General features: G+C 37.9%; 1 pseudogene; it reads left to right on the top strand.

Moving 5' to 3' along the window:
* Window positions 1–347: 347 nt before the first annotated feature.
* Window positions 348–2,679, top strand: LOC131177135 (histone-lysine N-methyltransferase family member SUVH9-like; annotated as a pseudogene).
* Window positions 2,680–6,000: the final 3,321 nt, after the last annotated feature.

The raw sequence follows: 6,000 nt of genomic DNA, 5'->3' as shown, positions 1-6,000 counted from the left end.
TTTATATTATTTAATTCTTTTAATTAAAATTAAAATAAATTCTAATTTTCTTTGTAATAACGTAAAACGCTGACCATTTCCGTCAAGGCTATTTTCGTCATTTCAATTAAAATATTTGAAATAAAGTGGGACTTGCTGCTATTATTATGTTGGAACCATAGACTCACCGCATGCAATCAATTTAATTTTTATTTTTAATGAAAAAAATAAAAGAGTGCAGTTATAATTAGTTAAAATAATAATATTAAAATATATTTAATAATTATTTTAATTTATATTTAAATTTATTAATTTTTAATACATGATTGATATATCTAGATATAAATATTTAATCCTTAATTATTATTAAGCTGATAGGCATAAAACTCATCTTTATATTAGATGCACAAAAATAATAAATCCAAACCATTGTCCTTCAAAATTTTTATACAAATCCTTCAAAATCAAATTCTATTTCTTTTGAAAAATCCGCCATGGATACACCTTCAGCCCCCTCTTCCTCTTCTGTGCAAAAACCCTGACAAAAACCCACTTTCATGCTAGCTCTTCCTCTCTCTTTGGACCTCCAATTTCTATCTGCAGACCAAATTTAGGGCAAATGGGATCTACTGTACCATTTCAGGACCTCAACCTCTCTCCATCTCCATCTTCATCTCCGCTGTCCACCAACGCTGCTGTCCCTACCCCGCCTCCTCTTTTAATACCAAAGATTGAACCTAAACTTGAGCCGCTTGACGATCTAGTTGAAACACCTCAGCCCCAAGAACCTCAAGACCCTTTGTATCCCGAATTTACCCCTAACTTGTTCTCTAATTCCGAACATACCCCTCCTTCCCAATCCTCCGCCCTCTCTTCCTCCCAAGAAGACAATGTCTACTCCGAATACCACAGAATATCCGAGCTTTTTCGTACTGCGTTCGCCAAACGCTTGCAGCAGCAGTACGACGACGTTTCGGTGTTGGACCCGGATTCTCGCGCGATCGTCCCTGTCAATGAAGACAGTAGTCTCTCCTCCGTTGTCGTCACCCGGCCTCCTCGCCGATACCCGAAGCGCTCTTCGGAGCTTGTCCGCGTGACCGACCTGGGAATCGAGGACCAGCGGTATTTCCGAGACGTCTGTCGTCGAACCCGTATGCTATATGATGCCCTCCGCATCTTCTCCGTCTTGGAGGAAGAGAAACGCCGTGGCGAGAGCCTCGGCCGCCGGGCCCGTGGCGATCTCCTCGCCGCCTCCTTGATGCGTGAACGCGGGCTTTGGCTCAACCGCGATAAGCGGATCGTGGGTCCATCCTGGAGTTGAAGTTGGGGATCTCTTCTTTTCCGGATGGAATTGTGCGTGGTTGGACTCCATGGCCAAGTCCAAGCAGGAATTGATTACCTTCCGGCAAGCCAGAGCTCCAATAGGGAGCCCATTGCGACAAGCATTATAGTTTCGGGCGGCTATGAGGACGATGAGGACTCTGGAGATATGTTAATCTACACGGGGCACGGTGGACAGGACAAGTTTTCGAGGCAATGTATGCACCAGAAGCTGGAAGGAGGGAATTTAGCGTTGGAGAGGAGTATGCATTATGGGATTGAGGTAAGAGTAATTAGAGGGTTTAAATATGCAGGGAGTTTTACTAATAAGATTTACGTTTATGATGGTTTGTACAAGATTCATGATTGTTGGTTTGACGTGGGCAAATCTGGGTTTGGTGTTTATAAGTACAAACTGTTGAGGATTGATGGGCAACCAGAAATGGGTAGTTCGATTTTGAGGTTTGCACAGAGTTTGAGAGTTAGTCCATTGAGTGTGAGGCCTAGGGGGTATCTTAGTCTTGATATTTCCAACAAGAAGGAGAATATGCCAGTTATGTTGTTTAATGATATTGATAACGATCATGATCCTCTGTGTTATGAGTATCTGATGAGGACAGTGTTTCCACCGTTTGCATTTAATCATGGAAGTAATGGGACAGGGTGTGATTGTGTTTCAGGTTGTATTGATGGTTGTTTTTGCTCGATGAAGAATGGGGGAGAGTTTGCTTATGATCAGAGTGGTTTCTTGTTGAGAGGGAAGCCGGTAGTATTTGAATGCGGAGCTTTTTGTAAGTGCCCACCAAGTTGCCGAAATCGGGTAACTCAAAGGGGGGTGAGAAATAAATTGGAAGTGTTTAGGTCAAGGGAGACAGGCTGGGGAGTTAGGTCATTGGATTTGATACATGCTGGTGGATTTATATGTGAATACGCAGGGGTTGTTCTCACAAGAGAGCAAGCTGAGGTTTTCACAATGAATGGTGATAGCTTGATTTATCCCAGTAGGTTTTCTCAGAAATGGGCTGAATGGGGGGATCTGTCTCAGATTTATCCTGATTATGTGCGTCCATCTTATCCATTGATTCCACCTTTGGATTTTGCAATGGATGTGTCAAAAATGAGGAATGTTGCTTGTTATATGAGCCACAGTTCAACTCCAAATGTGCTTGTGCAGTTTGTGTTATATGATCACAATAATTTGATGTTTCCTCATCTCATGCTTTTTGCAATGGAAAATATTCCTCCTTTGAGGGAACTTAGCCTTGATTATGGTGTGGCTGACGAGTGGACTGGGAAGCTTTCTATTTGCAACTGAATAGGCTAGAAAAGTTTTTGGAACTTTTGTATGTGGTGTAGCACATCATCGGAAGACATAATGTTGTAAGTTAAGCTTAACTACTTATTTACAATATCTAGTTGAACATGAATAGATCACCTTATTTTAGTTTGTGGCATTCTCATCATTAAAGCTCATTCTAGATTGATGTGTGCCTTGTAATTCTCGTGTAGTCCAGTCTGTTAGCAATGTTATTTACTCAGCTTAGAGGCAGTATTCCTTAAGCAACTTCATAGAATAGGCAGCATATAATAACATATAGTTTGGTTTTGGATACCATTTATGTGAGACGAAGGAGTTAAAATGTCTTATTTACATCAAATTGCATGCCTTTCAAATATATGCGAATTGTTGATATCTACCTTTCTAAATCACTGGTTTAATTTTTTTGTCGTTTTTTACAACAGTGTAACTATTATTTAACATGTGTCTGCCCAGTCTACCAGTGCATAATTGTTTGGGCAAAGATCCTTTCAGGCCTCTATGTCCATTCGGTTATCTCTAAGAAGTAGAAGGATATTTTGTGAACTGTTTGCTAATGACCTGTATGTTCCTTTTTTTTAATAAAAAATTGTTAGTTGATGTTGCCTTTCCAAGGAAGAGAAGTACAATAATTGATACTCCCAGTTTTTTCAGTGTCTTCATATAGTCAGGGAGTGAAGGTCATACCAGGTAGCAATTGTTTATGTGCCTAGTGTAGCACGTCTTTTATGTTGCATCTGCAATGACATTCTGTTTTGGATGTGTGCATGAGCAGTGCAAATGGTGGCCCTAATTCACTAAGAAACCCCATTGATTTCAAGGAAACTGGCACGAATCAAGTTGGCCAATGCAGTTTCCATGATAGTTTTGACTCTGTCTCTAATACTGCACACCAAGTGATAGCCATGCTGCTACTTAATGTTTACCATCTAGCATAGTTTCTGAGATTAGTTGGATGCTTGGTTAGTCTGATAATGTTGCGTGGTTTTATTTGAAGATAACTTGTGGATTTAGTTTGAGAACATTATAGTTCTTGCTTATTACTTGCTTGTCCTAACATAATTGCTTCATTTGGAATAAATCATTTCTAAAAAATGAATTCAATTAAATTCTCACACAATCATGCTTGAAGTCTGTTTCTTTGAAAATGATTTTTTTTAAGCTAAAAAGAATTAAATTCTTTCATTCCAAATATGAGAATTGATTTGTATCTTCAATTTTTAGAAACTTGTAAAGTTCTTCTATTAAGCCCTGATCGATGAGGACTAAAAAGAAATCAATTGAATTGAATTCTTATAAAATTCTAGATTTCAAATAGGTTGAATGGCTTTCTTTAGAACAAATTATTTGTAAGAAAAGAATTCAATCGAATTCTCATACAATCTTGTTTTATTTTTATTTCTTTTAAAATAATTTTTTTAAGTTAAAAAGAATTGAATTCTTTCATTCTAAGCTAGTGTAGTAAAAAATGTAAAAGTGCAGCGACAAATAGGAAAGCACTTTTACACATGCAAAGCAAAGTACATTTAGTGTAGCAAGGGCTTTTTGCTCTTAAAGTGCACAACACCAAAAAAAAGCGCAAAATAATAAAAGCACAAGGAGCCTCAACTTCAAAGCCAACGTTGGAAGATGTTGAGATTGATTTAGATGAAGATATTGATGGAAATTGATGGGAATCTAGAAATCTAGCGAAGATCTTTTGTTTGTAAATATGAATTTGAATGCTAAAAACTTTTGAATGTTTGATGTCTTAAGGGTTTAAATTTTATATGGGGGACTATTTTATTTGCATATTATATTATTAGTAGACTTTTTAATAATTTTGCTCTTTCTTCAATGAAACGAGTGCTTTTTTTGTGCTTTGCACTTTAAGTGATGGGGTGATGCATTGCTTTGAGTGTGCCTTACGCATTTAACTACCTTGTTCTAAACATGAAAATTGACAAAAAAAGAAATTAATTGAATTGAATTCTTGCAAAATTCTAGTTTTCAAACAGGGGAATAGAAATATGCTTATAGATATGAATATGGCAACAGTAATTGTCCTTTGCAGCCTTTGTTATGCATCATAAAAAAGGTCAATTTGTTCTCATGTTGATTGTTTTTTGCAGGTGGTAAATGTTCAATGGTTTTGCCATAGTTTTCTGACCCACTATCCTGAAGTGTCTGGTCTTTGTCATTTTACCCTGATAACTGATGCTGCAAATCTCAATATGATATCAGAATATTTTTCTTCCTTTGATCTCGAAGTGCTCAAGGCTCCCAGGTGGTTCAGAATATTTTTTTTTTCCCTAGTTGGGGGACAGGCAGGGGCCAAAAACCTGGAAATGAAAATCTTAACGGCTAATATTTGGATGTTGCTGTTGTGATATCACTAACACTGTAGACATTGTAATACTTTAAAAGTTTCACCGGATCTCTTGGAAGCCTTGCACCCTCTAATCCCATGGGGGTAGTTGCCATAAGGCTTTTGTAAGCTTGTATGCATGACTGTATGAGCTTTTTGTATATATACAAAATTCAAATTTTTATAATCTTGTATAGAAAATCTGTCGGTACATGCAGACATAGCTGTGGTTATTTTCAATGCTTTTAAGTTTGCTTTTGTTGGTGAGTTATGTATTTCACCCGTTGGTAGGTATGAAATCTGGTTCTCTGGATCTCTTCATCATTGCTTCCTATATTTCAGTACTTCATGGGGGTATATATTTCAGGTTGTTTTTTTTTTTTTTTGAATTGCAAATTGCATTGCACGGCCACTCGGCCATCAGTCAAGATACACTTCAAAATAGAAATGGGCATGGTACTTGGCCAATTACAAGGTAGCAGATTAGATGCAAACAACCTAGCAACACAATCAGCAACTGAATTGAGTTTCCTATTCACCCAGAAAAAGTTGATATTGCAAAATCTAGGAATGAGAGCTCTAATGGCTTGTAAAGTTGCTTGAATCTCCCATGGGATTCTACCTCTATGATTCTGAATGGCATTAATAAGTACTGCAGAATTTGATTCAAACACACAAGGTACATAACCCATCCTCATGGCTAAACGAATTGCCTCCAACATGGATCTAGCTTCTCCTACCAAAGGAGAAGCACAATGAATTCTCTTAGCAACTCCATCAATGACTTGACCTTTGCAGTTACGAACTATCACTGCAACAGATGCTATCTTGTCCTTTTCATTCCATGAAGCATCACTATTAAATTTGAGAAACCCGTCTAAAGGAGGTTCCTATCTCCCCTCCGTATTAGCTTCTCTATTCAAGGGAAGAACCCCACCTGAACTCAACGGTAAGTTTTTGAGCTCCAAAGCACATCTCCAAATGCGACGAGACACTGCCAAAGGGTCTGGGGCTATATGATAAAAAATTGCTTGGT

Source organism: Hevea brasiliensis, unplaced genomic scaffold, assembly GCF_030052815.1.
Source record: "Hevea brasiliensis isolate MT/VB/25A 57/8 unplaced genomic scaffold, ASM3005281v1 Scaf338, whole genome shotgun sequence".
Lineage (NCBI taxonomy): Eukaryota > Viridiplantae > Streptophyta > Magnoliopsida > Malpighiales > Euphorbiaceae > Hevea > Hevea brasiliensis.
The sequence above is the reverse complement of the archived record's forward strand: the minus strand, read 5'-3'. Positions and strand labels throughout refer to the sequence as shown.